Raw genomic sequence first — 21,450 nt, 5'->3', positions numbered from 1 at the left:
GAGCACTGGTGAGCTTACTAATCACAAAGGGGCTGGCAGGCCAAGGAAGACCTCCACAGCTAATGACAGAAGAATTCTCTCTATAATTTAAAAAATCCCCAAACACCTGTCTGACTGATCAGAAACACTCTTCAGGAGTCGGGTGTGGATTTGTCAATGACCACTGTCCGCAGAAGACTTCATGAACAGAAATACCGAGGCTACACTGCAAGATGCAAACCACTGATTAGCCCCAAAAATAGGATGGCCATGTTACAGTTTGCTATGAAGAACTTAAAAGTGCAACCACAGTTCTGGAAAAAGGTCTTGTGGACAGATGAGACGACGATTAACTTATCAGAGTGAAGGCAAGAGAAAAGTATGGAGGAGAACACGAACTGCCCAAGATCCAAAGCATACCACCTCATCTGTAAAACACGGTGGCGGGGGTGTTATGGCCTGGGCATGTATGGCTGCTGAAGGTACTGGCTCACTTATCTTCATTGATGATACAGCTGCTGATGGTAGTAGCATAATGAATCCTGAAGCGTATAGACACATCCTATCTGCTCAAGTTCAAACAAATGCCTCAAAACTCATTGGCCGGTGGTTCATTCTACAGCGAGACAATGATCCCAAACATACTTCTAAAGCAACAAAGAAGATTTTCAAAGCTAAAAAAATGTCTTGAGGGGCCAAGTCATGTATAAACACTGCTGTAATTTCTACATGAAGCCAAAAAGTATAAAAATTGCTGTTATTAAAATCTGGCAATGTGTTTTTTTTCCTATTACAAATCTCAAATCGTGGAGTACACAGGAAAATAAATGAATGATGGATCTTTGTCCCAAACATTATGGAGGGCACTAGCTGTGCTGCTTACAGTGAAAGATATCCAGGAATCCATTCACACAGATGATTGGGAACCAAAGGTATGGGAGGAACCCCAGTGTGGAAGAAACTACTTTCAATAGCTAGGTTTTCAGCTTGCATTTGTAAACATTAACAGGAAATCAATGATGTGTTTAAGTGAGTCATGTGTATCCTATGTCCAAATCAGTAATCATAAAATCTGGAACAATCTTATAAACCCTGAAGCTGCAACCCAACAGCCATGCACTGATCCATTGCAGTCATCTACAATCACAATCAATGTATTTTAAAATATATTTTTCTATGCTTAAACTGATGATCGATATGAAATTAACATCACGTAGCTGGGATTCTCTGTTAAAACTAGCCCGAGACTTCTATGGTGGCAGTTGAGATCCCAGTGAGCGGACACTGGCTGGGGCAATGGGAAATTCAAAGGGTATGGGGTGGCAAAATGGCACAGTGGTAGAGTTGCTGCCTTACAGTGCAAAAGACCCAAGTTTGATCCTAACTACGAGTGTTATCTGTATGGAGTTTGCATGTTCTCCCTGTAACTGGGTTTTCTCTGGGTGCTCTGGTTTCCTCTCACACTTAAGACTTTTGTAGGTTCATTGGCACTGGTAAAATTGTAAATTGCCCTCATGTATAGAATAGTGCTAGTGTATGGAGAGATCATTGGTTGGCGCAGACTCGGTGGGCCGAATGCATGTTTCCGCGCTGTATCTCTAAAGTCTAAGGGTAGCGGCGTGAGGGGAACATAATGCTATCATTCCAAGAGATAACTGGACAACTTGGGAGTTGGCAATTTTATCTTCAAGCTCTGTCATTTCCCTCCCTTCACCATGTTCCTGCCCCTATATTTTGTGCTTTGCTTTTCATTCAAAGTACAAATGAGTGTGTTCCCTTTATTTCGCATTGCTGTTTCATTTTGCCCATTCTGTCATTGTTCCTTGTTTTGCGCCAGTCCCATTTCATCTTTCTCCATATTCTTGGCTCTGTTCCCGAACTTGTTCATCTGTAACATCTCCCAGGTCATGATATGAAATGCTAATCTGATCATCCATCCCTCGAAAGTGCTCTCTAATTGCCTGAGTGTCTGTGGGAGGTTTTCTTTTCAGATATGCTACCTGAGCTATCGTAGCCAGTTAAATTGAAATCTCTTGGATGCTTTATTAACTTCCCTCAGTTTAATTTTCAAAGCTTTGAAGTGGGCATGACTGGCAAAGAGTAGAGGGCATAGCTTTAAAGTGAGACTGTCAAAGTTTAAAGATATGGGTTTTTTTAATACAGAATGGTGGATGACTGGAACACACTTCCATGGGTGGTAGTGGTATTTGAGTATTGAATAGGCAAATGGGTATGCAGGGAATGGAGGAATAAGGATCACACACAGGCAGAGGAGATTAGTTTAACTTAATATCATGTTAGGCCTTTTCCTGTGCTGTATTCCATGTTCTTAGAATTATTTTTTTTTAAAGTCACTATTTCCTATTTTGGCACAGGCTATGTGATCATCATAATGTTTGTCAGTTTTACCGTTTTGCAGTTATGAATTGATATGCTTCTGGGTCAGAATTCCTGGATAATTGTACAATGCTTTGCACAGATGTTTCCCGTGAAGAGCCAGTAGGGGGTGCTCGGAACCTGCTTGATGGGAAATGTGAATGTTTATCAGCCAAGAGCTCGAGAAATAACTAATTTCCAAGAAGCTGCATTTATCGCCTATCCATTAAAAAAAAATAAAAAATACAAGTGGCTTTTCAACAATCATTTCCATTTCATACTTTACTGAACATTTTTTTTTAATCAATTCGACCCTTGACATCCACTTGCAGGTTGAAATAAGTTCTGACCAATCCTTTGATTATTATTATTATTTTTTCTCTCCTTTTGTGTTCCTTTACTTTTCAGGACCCTCAACAATGAGTGATGGCAGGCTGCCAAATCACTGAGCTTAGGAGCGACACAATAGTCAATGCCAGCATGGCTCATATTCTTATTAACCATGTTTTTCAGCCAAACCCTTTGGATAGGGATCAGGAAAGTTCAGGGGAGGATTAGCGCACCCCTACTGTTGCCAATGGGTAATCTCAGCTGCGTCACTTTTTTGATCAACATTCTTCTCATTAAAGTCGCTTCAACTATTGGTTTCAGTCACAGCCACACAGGTCCTTCAGCCCATTTAGGCCATACTGATTATCAAGCACACATTCCATTTTATTTACTCCTTGCCACCTTCCCATCAACTCCGATCACAAGTTACAGGAGTAGAATTAGGTAATTCGGCCCATCGAGTCTACTCCACCATTCAATCATGGCTGATCTCGGCCTCCTGATCCAATTTTCCTGCCATTTCCCCGTAACCCTTGACACCCATTCTAATCAAGAATTTGTCTATCTCTGCCTTAAAAATATCGACTGACTTGCCTTCCACAGCTCTCTGTGGTAATGAGTTCCACAGATTAACTACCCTCTGACTAAAGAAGATCCTCATCACCACCTTTCTAAAATAGCACCCTTTAATTCTGAGCCTTTAACCATATAACCATATAACAATTACAGCACGGAAACAGGCCATCTCGACCCTTCTAGTCCGTGCCGAACACGTATTCTCCACTAGTCCCATATACCTGCGCTCAGACCATAACCCTCCATTCCTTTCCCGTCCATATAACTATCCAATTTATTTTTAAATGATAGAAACATAGAAATTAGGTGCAGGAGTAGGCCATTCGGCCCTTCGAGCCTGCACCGCCATTCAATATGATCATGGCTGATCATCCAACTCAGTATCCTGTACCTGCCTTCTCTCCATACCCCCTGATCCCCTTAGCCACAAGGGCCACATCTAACTCCCTCTTAAATATAGCCAATGAACTGGCCTCGACTACCCTCTGTGGCAGAGAGTTCCAGAGATTCACCACTCTGTGTGAAAAAAGTTCTTATCTCGGTTTTAAAGGATTTCCCCCTTATCCTTAAGCTGTGACCCCTTGTCCTGGACTTCCCCAACATCGGGAGCAATCTTCCTGCATCTAGCCTGTCCAACCACTTAAGAATTTTGTAAGTTTCTATAAGATCCCCTCTCAATCTCCTAAATTCTAGAGAGTATAAACCAAGTCTATACAGTCTTTCTTCATAAGACAGTCCTGACATCCCAGGAATCAGTCTGGTGAACCTCTGCACTCCCTGTATGGCAATAATGTCCTTCCTCAGATTTGGAGACCAAAACTGTACGCAATACTCCAGGTGTGGTCTCACCAAGACCCTGTACAACTGCAGTAGAACCTCCCTGCTCCTATACTCAAATCCTTTTGCTATGAAAGCTAACATACCATTCGCTTTCTTCACTGCCTGCTGCACCTGCATGCCTACTTTCAATGACTGGTGTACCATGACACCCAGGTCTCCCTGCATCTCCCCTTTTCCTAGTCGGCCACCATTTAGATAATAGTCTGCTTTCCTATTTTTGCCACCAAAACTGATAACCTCACATTTATCCACATTATACTGCATCTGCCAAACATTTGCCCACTCACCCAGCCTATCCAAGTCACCTTGCAGTCTCCTAGCATCCTCCTCACAGCTAACACTGCCCCCCAGCTTAGTGTCATCCGCAAACATGGAGATATTGCCTTCAATTCCCTCATCCAGATCATTAATATATATTGTAAATAGCTGGGGTCCCAGCACGGAGCCTTGCGGTACCCCACTAGTCACTGCCTGCCATTGTGAAAAGGACCCGTTTACTCCTACTCTTTGCTTCCTGTTTGCCAGCCAGTTCTCTATCCACATCAATACTGAACCCCCAATGCCGTGTGCCTTAAGTTTGTATACTAATCTCTTATGTGGGACCTTGTCGAAAGCCTTCTGGAAGTCCAGATACACCACATCCACTGGTTCTCCCCTATCCACGCTACTAGTTACATCCTCGAAAAATTCTATAAGATTCGTCAGACATGATTTACCTTTTGTAAATCCATGCTGACTTTGTCCAATGATTTTACCACTTTCCAAATGTGCTGCCATCCCATCTTTAATAACTGACTCTAGCAGTTTCCCCACTACCGATGTTAGACTAACTGGTCTGTAATTCCCCGTTTTCTTTCTCCCTCCCTTCTTAAAAAGTGGGGTTACGTTTGCTACCCGCCAATCCTCAGGAACTACTCCAGAATCTAAAGAGTTTTGAAAGATTATTACTAATGCATCCACTATTTCTGGAGCTACTTCCTTAAGTACTCTGGGATGCAGCCTATCTGGCCCTGGGGATTTATCGGCCTTTAATCCATTCAATTTACCCAACACCACTTCCCGGCTAACCTGGATTTCACTCAATTCCTCCAACTCCTTTGACCCGCGGTCCCCTGCTATTTCCGGCAGATTATTTATGTCTTCCTTAGTGAAGACGGAACCAAAGTAGTTATTCAATTGGTCCGCCATATCCTTGTTCCCCATGATCATCTCACCTGTTTCTGACTGCAAGGGACCTACATTTGTTTTAACTACTCTTTCTTGTCACATATCTATAAAAACTTTTGCAGTCAGTTTTTATGTTCCCTGCCAGTTTTCTTTCATAATCTATTTTTCCTTTCCTAATTAAGCACTTTGTCCTCCACTGCTGGTCTCTGAATTTCTCCCAGTCCTCCGGTATGCTGCTTTTTCTGGCTGATTTGTACGCATCATCCTTCGCTTTGATACTATCCCTGATTTCCCTTGTTATCCACGGATGTACCACCTTCCCTGATTTATTCTTTTGCCAAACTGGGATGAACAATTTTTGTAGTTCATCCATGCAGTCTTTAAATGTCTTCCATTGCATATCCACCGTCAACACTTTTAGAATTAATTAAAATTAAATAGAATTAATAAAAACGAACCTGCCTCCACCACCTTCACTGGAAGCTCATTCCACACAGCCACCACTCTCTGAGTAAAGAAGTTCCCCCTCATGTTACCCCTAAACTTCAGTCCCTTAATTCTCAAGTCATGTCCCCTTGTTTGAATCTTCCCTACTCTCAGTGGGAAAAGCTTATCCACGTCAACTCTGTCTATCCCTCTCATCATTTTAAAGACCTCTATCAAGTCCCCCCTTAACCTTCTGCACTCCAAAGAATAACGCCCTAACTTGTTCAACCTTTCTCTGTAACTTAGTTGCTGAAACCCAGGCAACATTCTAGTAAATCTCTGTACTCTCTCTATTTTGTTGACATCCTTCCTATAATTAGGCGACCAAAATTGTACACCATACTCCAGAATTGGCCTCACCAATGCCTTGTACAATTTTAACATTACATCCCAACTTCTATACTCAATGCTCTGATTTATAAAGGCCAGCACACCAAAAGCTTTCTTTACCACCCTATCTACATGAGATTCTACTTTCAGGGAACTGTGCACAGTTATTCCCAGATCCCTCTGTTCACCTGCATTCTTCAATTCCCTACCATTTACCATGTACGTCCTATTGATTTGTCCTGCCAAGATGTAGCACCTCACACTTATCAGCATTAAACTCCATCTGCCATCTTTCAGCCCACTCTTCCAACTGGCATAAATCTCTCTGTAGACTTTGAAAATCTACTTCATTATCCACAACCCCACCTATCTTAGTATCATCTGCATACTTACTAATCCAATTTACCACACCATCATCCAGATCTTTGATGTACATGACAACAACAGTGGACCCAACACAGATCCCTGTGGCACCCCACTAGTCACTGGCCTCCAACCTGACAAGCAACCATCCACCATTACTCTTTGGCATCTCCCATTCAGCCACTGTTGAATTCATCTTGCTACTCCACCATTAATACCCAACAATTGAACCTTCTTAACCAACCTTCCATGAGGAACCTTGTCAAAGGCCTTACTGAAATCCATATATACAACATCCACTGCTTTACCCTCATCAATTTCCCGAGTAACCTCTTCAAAAAATTTAAGAAGATTAGTGAAACATGACCTTCCAGGCACAAATCCATGTTGACTGTTCCTAATCAGACCCTGTTTATCCAGATGCTTATATATCCTTTCCATTAATTTGCCCACCACTAACGTCAAACTAACAGGTCTATAATTGCTAGGTTTACTCTTAGACCCCTTTTTAAACAATGGAACAACATGCGCAGTACGCCAATCCTCCGGTACTATTCCCGTTTCTAATGACATTTGAAATATATCTGTCATAGCCCCTGCTATTTCTACACTAACTTCCCTCAATGTCCTAGGGAATATCCTGTCCGGACCTGGAGACTTATCCACTTTTATATTTCTCAAAAGTGTCAGTACTTCCTCTTCTTTGAATCTCATAGTTTCCATAGCTACTCTACTTGTTTCCCTTACCTCACATAATTCAATATCCTTCTCCTTGGTGAATACCAAAGAAAATAAACTGTTCAATATCTCCCCCATCTCTTTTGGCTCTGCAGATAGCTGTCCACTCTGACTCTCTAATGGACCAATTTTATCCCTCGTTATCCTTTTGCTATTAATATAGCTGTAGAAACCCTTTGGATTTACTTTCACCTTACTTGCCAAAGCAACCTCATATCTTCTTTTAGATTTTCTAATTTCTTTCTTAAGATTCTTTTTACATTCTTTATACTTGGGCACCTCATTTACTCCATGCTGCCTATAATTATTGTAGATCTCTCTTTTTCTGAGCCAAGTATCCAATTTCCCTTGAAAACCATGGTTCTTTCCAATTTTTACTATTTCCTTTCAACCGAACAGGGACATAAAGATTCTGTACTCTTAAAATTTCACCTTTAAATGTACTCCATTTCTCTTCCACATCTTTCCTATAAAACAAACTGTCCCAATTTACTCCCTTTAAATCCTTTCGCATCTCCTCAAAGTTAGCCTTTCTCCAATCAAAAATCTCAACCCCAGGTCCAGTTCTGACCCTCTCCATAATTATATTGAAACTAATGGTATTGTGATCACTGGTCCCGAACTGTTCCCCAACGCATACCTCTGCCACCTGACCCGTCTCATTTCCTAACAGGAGGTCCAGCACCGCCCCTTCTCTAGTAGGTACTTCTATGTATTGCTGCAAAACACTATCCTGCACACATTTTACAAACTCCAACCCATCCAGCCCATTTACAGAATGTGTTTCCCAGTCTATGTGTGGAAAATCGAAATCTCCCACAATCACTACCTTGTGCTTACTACTAATATCTGCAATCTCCTTACATATTTGCTCTTCCAATTCTCGCTCCCCATTTGGCGGTCTATAATACAACCCTATAAGTGTTGCTACCCCTTTCCCATTTCTCAGTTCCACCCAAATAGCCTCCCTAGACGAGCCCTCTAATCTATCCTGCCAAAGCACTGCTGTAATATCTTCCCTGATAAGCAATGTAACACCTCCACCTCTTGCCCCTCCAATTCTATCACACCTGAAGCAACGAAATCCTGGAATATTTAGTTTCCAATCACAGCCCTCCTGCAACCATGTTTCACTGATCGCCACAACATCATACTTCCAGGTGTCAATCCAGGCTCTAAGTTCATTCACCTTTCTTACAATGCTCCTAGCATTAAAATATACACATTTAAGAAACTCACCCTCTCTTATTCTCTGTTTATTGTCTTTTTCTTCTCTCTCCCCTACATTTTGGGTCAGTGTGCTACCATTCTCTGCCTCCTGCCTCACACACTGACTGCTAGCTTTCCCAATTTGAGTCCCTCCCCCCAACCATACTAGTTTAAAGTCTCCCCAGTAGCCTTTGCAAATCTCCCCGCCAGGATATTGGTCCCCCTCGAGTTCAAGTGCAACCCGTCCTTTCTGTACAGGTCGCACCTTCCCCAAAAGAGGTCCCAATGATCCAGAAACTTGAATCCATACCCACTGCACCAGTCCCTCATCCACTCATTTATCCTCCACCTCGCTCCATTCCTACTCTCACTGTCGCGTGGCACAGGCAGTAATCCTGAGATTGTTACCTTTGCAGTCCTTCTCCTTAACTCTCTACCTAACTCCCTAAATTCTTCTTTCAGGACCTCTTCTCTTTTTTTACCTATGTCGTTGGTGCCTATATGTACCACAACCTCAGGCTCCTCTCCCTCCCATTTCAGGATTTCTTGGACACGTTCAGACACATCCCTGACCCTGGCACCAGGGAGGCAAACTACCATCCGGGTCTCCTGTCTGCGTCCACAGAATTGCCTATCCGACCCCCTGACTATAGTCCCCTATTACAATTGCCTTCCTCTTCTTTTCCTTACCCTTCTGAGCAACAGGACCGGTCTTTGTGCCAGAGGCCCGGCTGCTGTCGCTGCCCCCAGGTAGGCTGTCTCCCCCACCCTTACTCAAACATGAGTACTTATTTTCAAGGTGTACAGGCACCGGGGTACTCACCAGTCCCTGCCTCTGCCCGTTGCCCTTCCTAACTGTGACCCAGTTTTCTGTCTCCCGTGGTCTTGGAGTGACCACCTCCCTGTAACTCCTTTCTATGACCTCCTCGCTCTCCCTGAGCAGACAGGTCATCGAGTTGCTGTTCCAGGTTCCTAACACGGTCCCTTAGGAGCCCCATCTCGACACACCTGGCACAGATGTGGACGTCTGGAGGGCACTCAGACTCCATGACCTCCCACATCTGACATCCAGAACAGTAAACTGCCCTGGCCCTCATTCTCCCCCTTAACCCAATACAATAAAGCCTTACCCGGGATACAAGCCAATCAGCTGCTTCCTCTAGTCCTGTAACGGCTGCTTCCTCTAGTCCGTTCGACCAATCAGAGGCTTCCACCAGCCCCCTTCATTTGAAGTGTGATCTGCGAATGGAACGTTGCAGATTTTTGCTCCTCCCTCTGTAATGGCTCCTGGGCCTCTGTTGAGACAAGCCCCGCGATGGGTTTTACACTCACCGCACGGACGTCGCTCCTCCCTCACCAACGGCTCCTGGGCCTCTGCTGAAACAAGCCCCGCAATGGGGTTTTTAACTCACCGCACGGAGGTCGCTCCTCCCTCACCAACGGCTCCTGGGCCTCTGCTGAAACAAGCCCCGCTTTGACCTCTAGTCCGTGACCCTCCCACCAGTGGAAACATCCTTTCCATATCCATTCTATCTATGCCTTTCATTATTCTGTAAGTTTCAATGAGATCCCGCCAGATTTGCCTTTCACCAGCAGACAATTTACCTCAACCCATGCAGACGTAGGAAGAACATGCAAACTCCTCCCTGACAGTACCTGAGGTCAGGTTTAAGTCTGGCTTGCTGGAGCTTTGAGGCAGCAGTTCTGTCACTGGATTAGATCTCATATAGATTTTGAAATGGATTGGTTTGTGCAGCCACTGAACCAAATGGATATCACCTGAAGTAAAGCAATTATTAATAATAAATGGAAACACAAGAGACTGCAGTCGTTGGGATCTGAAGCAAAGGAACTGCGTACAGTTCTGATCAGCCTGCTATAGGAAGCAAGTCATTACTTTTTTTTTAAGTGCAGAAGAGATTCATCTGGACTTGCAGGCTTGAGTTATACAAAGAGGTTGGATAGACTGCGACTGTTTTTGGAGGAAAGATGTCCTGATCTGCAAAAGATTGAGGGGCAAATATAAAGTGAACACCACGGGGTTTTTTTTTCCTGGTACACGATTCTAAAATGAGGGAATAGACTTAAATCCTCTCTTGTGTTAAGTGGGACCTCGGGCAACCTTTCCACTCAGTAGCTGGAATGAGCTGCCAGACAAAGCTATTAATAGCTGGTGCAATTATGACTTTAAAGACAATTGAACTGATATATGGATAGGAAGGGTTTCAATGGTTATGGGCTTAATGCAGACAAATGGGACTAGGCCAGTGTGCCAACTTTCTTGGCATGGACAAGGTGGGCCGAAGTTTCTTTTCTGCATAGCACTATGATTCCATAACGATCTCTAGGAGTTTCCCATGGTAAAGCAGCTTCTGAAGCTCCTTGCGCCTCCAATCTCCTGGAGTAACTCAGCAGGTGGAGCAGCCTCCTTGGGTAGAAAAGAATGGTTGACTTTTCGGGTTGAACAGCATTCAGGACTGATGTAGGCGCAGTGTTTGTCTGCTCCTCCCCCAATCTGCAATTGCCTCAACTCCATCCTGTCTCCCCTTGTCTAGTCCCTTACAATCGATATCCGGAGTGCCAAGTATGTTCTCTGTCATTTTGACAACCACTGATTCTACCGGCCTCCATCGGTATATACATATCTCCAACCCCCAATCTGGAAGTCTTTAAAGTACTCCATCTTTCTGCAACCAGCCAACTCCCCTCTACTAACGCTGGCATCTGCCTGGCTGAACTTGATCTTACAGTCTGAAGAAAGGTCTCGACCCGAAACATCACCCATTTCTTCTCTCCAGAGATGTTGCCTGTCCCACGGAGTTACTCCAGCATTTTGTCTATCTTCGGTGTATAACCAGCATCTGCAGTTCCTCCTTACACTGAGCAACTTTTCTTTTGACTCGTCTCACTTCCTACATATCAAACGTGTACCAAGGGCTCTAGTCTTAGCTGAGGGCCTGTCTTATCATTGGTGTCGTGGTAACATTCCCTATTCCAAACTTTCTCCAGTACCACTCCCCAGCTCTGTTTCTTGCTGTTGCTGCCTGCATCTGTGCAATGGTTCAATGGTACTTTATTGTCACATGTACTCGAGTGAGCAGTCAAGTTTGCTTTTTGCACACATTCCAGTGACAAATCCCACTCTGCACTACGCACAATCATACGAAGTACAAGAGTGTAGACCACACTGAGTTAGTATACAAGAGTATACATGCCATCCTGTATCCTTCAAGTCAGGATTTTAAAAAATGTTGGTCTTAAACCCTAGCCATAAAGGCCCGCGGTCCTGGCACAAGTGTGCTTTACTTCACCTTTCAGCTGAAGGTTTGCTGGTTCTTCATAGTTTTTAGTATTTTCTTGGTGCACATTCATCCTTTTTTCAGATGTTCTTGGTGGGCTGAAAAATGAATGTCATCCCAGATGTAAAATTAGAGAAATTGATGTATGGTTCATTTGTAAAAGGGAAGTAATATTTCCGCTATTCATTCAGAAATAAACTTGTTCTGGCGCCATAGTGGCGCAGCGGTGGATTTGCTGCCTTGCAGCGTCAGAAACCCGGGTTTGATCCTGACATTGGGTGTTGTTTCTTGGGAGTTTGTATATTCTCCCCGTAATGGCTTGGGTTTTCTCCAGGTGCTCTGCTTTCCTCCCACACTCAAGTCGTGCATGTTTGTAGGTTAATTGGCTCATTGTAAATTGTCCTGCATGTGTACGATAGTAGCTTGTGTACGAGGGTCCTCGCTGGTCAGTACGGACTTGGTGGGCTGAAGGGCCTGCGCCCACGCTGTGTCTCTGAAGTCTGAAGTAAACTCTTGGCTTGTTCTAGAATTTTAGCAGCTTGAGATAAGGTGATGAATGCTAAGTCCACTTAGGAATTAGTTGTAACTCCATGCAGATGGTTAACTTGTCTGCTGCTTTTCTATGTGTCTTCCTCTGTTCTCCTGGCCTCTACGATTTACTGTGCAAGTCCTGCCCTAGGTTAACTTGCCAAAATGCAACACTTTGCACTTGTCGGAGTTGAATTCATTCTGCCATTTCTTGGGCCACCCTCCAGTTCATCTAGATCCTGTGTTTTTCAATGGCCTTAGACTGTCCACTCTACCACCACTTTTAGTATATCCACAAACCTACTAACCATGTTACCAACAATATTATCCAAATTGTTAATGTAGATGACAAGCAACAGTGGGCCCAGCATCAATCCCTGTGCACATCACTGATTACAAGGCTCCAATGTGAAAAACAACCCTCCATTACCCCCTCTGATTTATTCCACCAAGCCAATTTTCTATCCTCTTTGCTCCCTCACCTTGATCCCATGTAATCTATATCCCGGTGATTTAACCTTCCAGCCCAGCCAACTATCTGGGACCTTGTCAAATCTTTGCTAAAGTTGGTACATGGCATCCTTCCCTGTGGACCTCAGCGTACAATTCCTATTTTGTTAGTCTAAGTTGGCGTTAGCATCCTGGGTTCCAAGTTAGATTGTACAAGTTGCCGTACAACCTAAGCATTTTAATTCAGTGCTGAGGGAGTGTTCTTTGACATTTTATGTTTGAAATCAAACACAGATCCTGCTGCCATTCAGGTGGATGTAATACATTGTATTAATTGTATTATTTGCCCTGCCAATATTTGATCATCTGCAATAGACTATTTGGTACTTTATTTCAATTCTGTTTAAGGGACCCTGTATCTAAGCAATGTTTCCTATGTTGCAACGGAAACAAAACCCAATAAAATACTTAATTGCTTTATGATGGCAGCTCTTTTGTAAAAGTACTCATTGCAAGGAATATCCCAAGATACTTTACAGTAGTTTAAAGAAAATGGAAGATTTAAGGGAGCTTGTTTAGATCACTTCACTGTTAAAAAAGGTACGGCAATTTAAGGATGCTGTTCCAGAGAGCAGATTGAACGGGCAGAGTTGCAAAATAAACTAGAAGAATAACAAGAGGGATCAGAAAACAGGGCTTAACCTGTTGCAATGATGATAGTGCAAAATTATTGAAGCTGTGGCCTTAAATTCCAGTGTGTAAGGCCAATGTCAAGTGAGCTGGACTTTATGGGGACTGGAGGACTGGTAAGTTGTTGAGCCCGGCATGGACAACAACTTTGATGCCCTTGTTCTTAGTGAAATGGGCAGTATTTTTATATTTTAAAAAAGTAGCAGCTCTGCGGATAATGGAAAGATTTTGGATAAGCTGATGTTTTGCATTTTGGTTCAGTTCCATTCTGCTTTTGAAGGGACCTCATTGACTGATAAAGGAGTAAATACATGGCCACATTTGGAGTACTGTAGTGTTCTGGTTGCCCTGCTTTAGGAAGGACGGCATTAAATTGGAAATGGTGCAAAAAACATTTACGAGTATGTTACTGGGTCTGTAAGATTGAGTTATAAGAAGAGGTTGGATAGGATTGTCTGGTCTCTTTTCCATGGTGTGTAGGAGACTTGGGGGTGATCTTATAGAGATTTATAAAATCAGTGGGGGCATAGAAAAGACAATAGATAATAGGTGCAGGAGTAGGCCGTTCGAGCCAGCACCGCCATTCAATGTGATCCCTATCTAGCTCTTTCTTGAAAGCATCCAGAGAACCTGCCTCCACCGCCCTCTGAGGCAGAGAATTCCACAGACTCACCGCTCTGTGAGAAAGTGTTTCCTCGTCTCCGTTCTAAATGGCTTACTCTATATTCTTAAACTGTGGCCCCTGGTTCTGGACTCCCCCAACATCGGGAACATGTTTCCTGCCTCTAGCGTGTCCAAGTCCTTAACAATCTTGTATGTTTCAATGAGATCACCTCTCATCCTTCTAAACTCCAGAGTGTACAAGCCCAGCTTCTCCATTTTCTTAGCATATGACATGAAGATGTGGCAAGTAAATGACGGAGTATTATTTGTTGTACGTGAAGGGTGGAAGGTGAGGACAAGGGGGACTCTGCCCTTGTTACGAGTGGGGGGGGGATAGGGAGTGAGAGTAGAGTCACCACCTCTTCCCTTATTCTTCCAACCCCCCCCCCCCCTCCCCACATCAGTCTGAAGAAGGGTTGTGGCCCGAAACGTTGCCTATTTCCTTCGCACCATAGATGCTGCTGCACCCGCTGAGTTTCTCCAGCATTTTTGTTACCTTCGATTTTCCAGCATCTGCAGTTCCTTCTTAAACATGCTGCCTCACCCGCTGAGTTTCTCCAGCATTTTTGTCTACCCTCAGGTTTGTAAGTTAATTGGCTTCTGTCATTTGCCCTTAGTTTGTAGGATGGGGAAGTGTTATTCCATGCTCTTATCTCTAAACTCTAATGTGCAGTTCCTTGTTTCTACTTTATGCAGCTTTCGACAATGTTAAATATGCACAAAAAACATACCTATTAAGAAGTGTTTTATTTTGCAAAATAAACACACGGTTCTTTAATTGCACAGTTAAAGTTGACGCAGACAGTGTTACATTTATGGACCATGCCAGATTGTCATGTGAATGTGATATGACCTCTCGTACGACCATATGTCATGGAGTGTTGCTGCACCAGCCGTTGAGGTGTGCATTCCATGGCACTGATCCAGTAATGAGAAAAATGGTTATTTGTCCAGCCTGGGTGGTGTCTGCCTTTCTGCTGATAGTATTTCCTTATTTAACATCCGCATTTCCTTTATTTATCATCCACGTAAGGTCACTGGTATGAGATCCACAACAGTTCTTTTCATATCGCTTTACAAATAAAGCTCATGCAAACCTCAAGAGAGTGCACTATGTTTCCCATTGGTGGACAGATGAGATTTTTTATTAGTGTTCCTGGTTGCAGACGGCTCCCATTTTTCATTTAACCAATTGCTGGAAGGTGTGAGCATGGTTTGTTGACCATTGAAAGTACATAATTGTGAGATTTTTTTTAACCTTCCAACAGGGTGGCGAAGCGGTGGAGTTGCTGCCTTACAACGCCAGAGACCCAGGTTCTATCCTGACAACGGGTGTTGACTGTATGTTCTCTCTGTGACTCTGTAGGTTTTCCCTGGGAGCTCCGATTTCCTCCCACACTCCAAAGATTTGTAGGTTAATTGGTTTCTGTGAATTGTCCCTAGTGTGTAGGATAGTGCTAATATACGGGGTGATCACTGGTCAGTGGGCCAAAGGGCCTGTTCCCACACTGTATCTCCATAAAGTCTAAAGTAAAGTGTAAGAGTCGAGGAGAGAGTGGGTGAGCAGCCATTTTGAGAGGAGAGAAACCTACTTTGAAAAATCGGCAGGTGAGTAGAGGGAGAACGGTTTGATCGAATAAAGTGTTCTTGTGCCAGAGGGGGGGATATTTAAACAAACAGGTGTTTGATTTGCTGTTGTTTGGGGACAGAACAGTCAATAAGAGGAGGCGGAGGTTTAGTGGAGTAGTCGTGTTGGGGAGAGGCTGCATTGAGGTGAAATACTGTCTTGAGGCTAAGTGCAGAACTGAGGCTTTGGCTGAAGGGGCTTTGGGGAGAAGGGTTGAGGGAAGTGTAAGTAGAGTTAAGTTATAGAGTGTTATTCTGTGAAATTCTTTGTGTGTTGTTGAGATGGTGTGCGATGTTGGAATGCTCCTCCTGCAGGGTATTGGAGGTCGGGTGGATTTCCAGTGCCCCTGAGGACCGCACCACCATTAAGTGCATTCAGCACATTCTGAAGAAGGGTTGCAACCGAAACGTCACCTATTCCTTTTCTCCAGAGATGCTGCCTGACCCACTGAGTTACTCCAGCACTTTGTGTCTATCTTCGGTATAAACTAGCATCTGCAGTCCCTTCCTACATAAGTGTGTTCAGCTGCAGACCCTTGAGAGGACCGTGTTAAGGAATTTGAGTTGTAAAAGGATGACTTTGGGATTATCCAGGGGGAATATGAGATGAGAGTTACAGTGAGGTGGTCATGCCCAAGATACAGGCAGGAAGGAGATGGCTGAGCAGCAGGAAAGGGAGAAGGCAGAGGGCAGGAATCCCTCAAGGACAATCCTGCCAACAACGAGTATGCTTCTTTGGAAACTTGTGGGGGTGGATCGGTCAAGGAGGAGCAACGGTCCAGTCTGTAATGTCAGGCCTGGCTCTGAGCCACAGCCGTGAAGCAAAAAGCCAGACACAGCCTTAGTGTTTGGCAATCCTGTGGCTGCAAACGGGACTCAAGGTTGGTGCGTTCCCTCCCTGGTGCCAGGGTCTAAGATGCCTCCAAACAGTTGCAGAACATTCCCAAGGGGATGGCAAGCAGCCTGAAGTCGTTATGCGCATTGGCACAAACGACACAGGCAGGAAAAGGGATGAGGTCCTGCAAAGTTAATATCGGGAGTTAAGTTTATAGTCACGTGCGCCAAGGTACAGTGAAAGGCTTTTTATGTTGCATGCTATCCAGTCAGCGGAAAGACTACGTGATTAGGCAGAAGATTCAAAAGCAGGACTCGGAGGGTAGTAATCTCTGAATTACATCCAAGGCCACATGTTGGTGAGTGTAAAAAGATCGGACTGGTGTATGTGTGGCTCAGGATCTGGGGTTAGAGCACTGAATTTCCATTGGGATCTCTTGGGGCAGATGTGACCTGTACATTGGGATGGGTTGCCCCTGAACTTGAGAAGGACCAATTTCCTTGCAGGGAGGTTCACTTGTGCGACAAAAGAGGGTTTAAACTAGAGAGGCAGGGTGTTGGGAACCAGAGTGGTAAGTCAGAAAATGGAAGGAAGGTGGAGGTCAGGATCAGTAAGACTCAGAAAAAGGACTGGCAGGGACGGGAGGACATACTAGAGGGTTCATCTGCTGAGGAGCCTCTGGTTGGAGCTTTGAAATAAGCAGAGGAGGTTTACCAGAATGTTGTTTGGATTACGGGGTATAAGATGCATGGAGAGAATTGTTTTCTCTGGATTACCGGATATTGTGGGGCGACCTGATATGAGTATATTAAATTTTGAAAGGGATAGATTCCATCTGTAAAATATCAAACACTAGAGGCCATAGCTTTAAGGTGAGAAACGCAAAGTTTAAAGGAGATGAGCAGGCCAACTTTTTTACACAGGGGGTGGTCAGTGCCTGGTACATGCTGCCGAGACCTGTAGTTGAGGCTGATATGATAGTGGCATTTAAGAGACTTTGGGATATACATGAATATGTAGGGCATAGGTGGGATAGTGTTTATATGCACAGGTCGGCAAAAGATGCTCTTGGCATCATGTTTGGCAAAGACCTTGTGGGCCGAAGGGCCTCTTCTTGCGCTGTACCATTCTATGTTCTAAAGTTGGTACTGTTCAAGATTAATTTTCACATTCACAGAATCACAGAAGGATTCTATTGAAATTTACAACACTTTTTAAAATAAATCTTTGAAGGGTGATGTTGTGCTCATGCAGATTTAATGTTAAAATGTTTGATCTGATAAAATTTAGATTACCCCCCCCCCCCCCCCCCCCCCCCACTTTTACTATGCAGCACCACTCACTCCTGGCTGTGCCAATACTAATGGATGGTGTAAAGTACCAGGTGTTATTTCTTTTTATCACTGAAACATTTTCCCATGACTTAACATTTATTTTACCTCTCTGAATGAATACATCTTCCAATAATTTGAAATGTTTCAATTATTTGAATGAACATTAAGCACATTTTTTTTTGTTAAAAATGACAGATGCATACAAAAAGAAATCACTCGTTTTTTATGAATCGTGGATTTTAAAATTATTCTTTAAGCCATTATTCTTACAGCTTGCCACTTTCTATATATCAGCTGCTAAATTATGGAGTGCCTACATTGGACGATAAAAGCAAAGGAAATCCCAATGGAATATCCGTGCTAATAAATGGCAATGTGTGGTTTGCTAACGAAATATCTGAAATGTTACACATGAGACACAAGGAACTGCAGCTGCTGGAATCTTGAGCAAAAGACAAACTGCTGGGAGGAACTCAGCTTGTCTGGCAGCATCTGTGGAGGGAAAAGTTAACTGTTGCGATGCAATGACTGCAGATGCTGGATTCTCGTGCAAAATACAATGCTAGACTAACTAGGTGGGTCAGGCAGAACATGTGGGGAATGGACAGGTGGCGTTTTGGGTCGACACTTCAGACTGATTATAGTGGAGGGAGAAAGCTGGAAAAGAGAGGTAGGGGTGGGACAAAGGCTGGCAAGTGATAGGTGGATACAGTTGAGGGGATTAATTGGGTGGAGTAAGCGGCAAATGCGAGATATGTGGAGGAGCCAAAAGGTTGTCAGATGCGGAGAGAATTGCAGTGAATTGTAAAGCTAAAGCGAAGGAGATGATGGGGCGGGGGGGTGTGGGTAACTTGGGGCAGGGTAGTGGGAGAAATGGGTATGCACTGGTGTGGGGGGGGGGGGGATTGGCACAGGAAGGGGAAAAGGGATGGGAACTATTACTTAAAATTGGAGAATTCAATGTTCATCCTGTTTCTCTATAAAGACCATGCCTATAATATGGCAGTCTTGGGTCCTGAAATTGATTAGAATCCACGAGCTCCTGTTTGAGGAAGGTTTGATCACAGGGTGAGCTACTCCTAATTTTTTTCAGACGGCATCTTCCCAAATTTTTTTCTAGGAATAAGGGGTTTCATGAGACTATACTTATGCTTATTGTTGTCTCTTGGCCTTGCTCTTGCTTTCTTTAGTTTAGTTTAGATTATTATGGTAACTTGTACTGAGGTACAGTGAAAAGACTATAGATGATTTCAATCAGGTCGTCCACAGTGTATAGATACAGGAGAAAGGATATCACGTTTAGTGCAAGATAAAGTGCAATTAAAGATAGCTCCAAGGATCTCAAGAGGTAGGTAGGAGGTCAGGACAGCTCTCTAGTTTGTGATAGGATGGTTCAGTTGCCTGTTAACAGCTGGGAAGAAACTGTCCCAGAATCTGGAATTATGTGTTTTCAAACTTAGTACCACTTGCCTGATGGGAGAGGGGAGAAGAGGGAGTGATCGGGGTGAGACTGGTCCTTGATTATGCTGATGGCCTTGCTGAGGCAGCATGAAGTGTAGACTGAGCCAATGGAAGGGAGGTATATTCTGTTGGTCATGGGCTAGTCTTTTACAGATCGTCCTGAGGATGCGTGTTATGGCTCAGCAAATGAAGCCTGTGAGTGCTGAATATAATCCACATCGACCTGTAGGCCCATTCTCGCAAAGGTCTTGCTGTTCACAAACTCTTGGTTCCAAGTGACTCTTTCTTTCAAAGGTGTGAGTTGCCGTGTGGAGTGTGTGCCAAGCCATCACTGACTTAAAGACGGGTGCTGGAGGTTGGATGGACCCGCAGTGAGTGCTGGAGGTCATATTGGCCTATGCTGGGTATCGGAGGTCGGATTGGCTGCATGAGTACCAGAGGTGGGTCTTGGTCCTGCTGCCAAGAGAATAAAGAGGGACCCTGCATAGGAAGGGAGGGGGGGGGGGGGGGGGGGGGGGGGGGGGCATCGAGAATGAAGACTCACCATTGGGACTACATTGAACACTTTTTGAAACTTTGTTGGGCCATATACATGACAACTCTGCATACCTTGTGTAAAACACAAAATTTCACTGTGATATGTTGTGATGATAAAGTATTAATCACATTCATAAAGGGGATTCAAGCTAGATGGACACCTTTGATGTTAGGGGTTGTAGCTAAAGTGGGGAAGGTAAGTTTATCATGTATGGCGGAGGGTTTCTTTTGAAGGTATAATACAAGTGGAAATCTTAAAGAATGAAATGGGGATTGTGCAAAAGCATTTATTTTCTCTGCACGACCTGATGCTGGATGCATTTCTGCTGTTTGAGAACAGCTTGATTAAAACGGCCAAAGGTTAAATGTATTGTGTCTTGGCAAATCGATTTTTGCAATTTATTTTTCACTCTAATTTAGAGATACATTGTGGAAACAGGCCCTTGTGCCCACGAATCCACCCTGACCAGCGACTAGCACTCGCACTATCCTACGCATTTGGGACAATTTACAGAAGCCAATTAACCTACAAACCTGTACGTCTTGGAGTGCAGGAGGGAAATCTGAGCACCCGGAGAAAACCCACGGGGTCACAGGGAGAACGTACAGACAGCATGCGTAGTCAGGTGCTCTAAGGCAGCAACTCTACCGCTGCTCCACCGTGCGACCCTGTGCCTTTCTGCTTAAGTATGAGTGACCAGCAAAACGTAACCATTCTTGAGATGAAAGACGAACGTTGACTCGAAGCAGATGTGGGTGCAATGCTTGGTTCCAACATTTGATGGCAATTTGAGTTAACAAGCCATATCCTTTGTCTTTTTGACAACAATTGTGTAGGTTCCTGTATTGTTAACTTGAGAGAGTTTGGAGCCTGTGTTTCCAGTCTCTTCCTTCAAGGCCCCTCGTTCTTGAGTCTTTCTCTCCCCGAGGTCTTGGCATCCTTCTGAAAACATGGTGCCCAGAATTGGACACAATACTCCAGCTGCAGTCTAGCTAATGTTTTATGTGGCTTTAGTGTGACTTGCTTTTGTATTCACTTCCTCTATTAATGAAAGCAACGATTATTTTTATCCACAGGCTTAATTTGTTCTACCATGCACCCCGCAGGTCTACTTCTGCAGTTGCTTTCAAATCGTGCCATTTACTTTGTCTTCCTGCTTTCTCTTCTTAAACATAGTATTTTATTAGTACTCTGCATTAAAATGTTATCTGTCATGTGGCTGCCTACTTCAATATTCACATCAGCTTTCCACACCAGTGCCCTTTGAGATGTCATCTTTTATCCTTAACCACTGCTTTGTTTCCACATTGTTGACTGTGTTCTGAACTGCATTTCCTTATAAGTTTTTATTTATTTTCTAGTGCTGATGTAACTCAGCTGGTCAGGCAGCATCTCTGGGGAATATGCATAGGTGACATTTCGGGTTGGGACCCGTCTTCATTTTGGTCCCCCTGTTATAGGAAAGATCCCATTAAACTTGAAAAAGGGCAGAGAGGATTTTAAATGATATTGCCAAGACTCGAGGGCCTGGGCTATAAGGAAATAGTGGATAGGCTAGGACTTTATTCCTTGGAGCGCAGGAGACTGCTGGGTAATATTATGGAGGTATATAAAATCATAGGGAGAATAGAT

The 21,450-nt window shown here is 43.9% G+C and overlaps 1 long non-coding RNA gene across 1 annotated transcript; it reads left to right on the top strand.

Moving 5' to 3' along the window:
• Nucleotides 1-987: 987 nt before the first annotated feature.
• Nucleotides 988-12,661, top strand: LOC116988227. Its single transcript, XR_004415887.1, has 3 exons — nucleotides 988-1,002; nucleotides 10,014-10,015; nucleotides 12,567-12,661. It is a non-coding gene; the product is annotated as an uncharacterized LOC116988227 (long non-coding RNA).
• The last annotated feature ends 8,789 nt before the right edge of the window (nucleotides 12,662-21,450 follow it).

Source organism: Amblyraja radiata, chromosome 2 (genome assembly GCF_010909765.2).
Source record: "Amblyraja radiata isolate CabotCenter1 chromosome 2, sAmbRad1.1.pri, whole genome shotgun sequence".
NCBI classification, from domain to species: domain Eukaryota; kingdom Metazoa; phylum Chordata; class Chondrichthyes; order Rajiformes; family Rajidae; genus Amblyraja; species Amblyraja radiata.
Note: the sequence above shows the minus strand (reverse complement) of the source record. Positions and strands in the feature narration are given on the sequence as shown.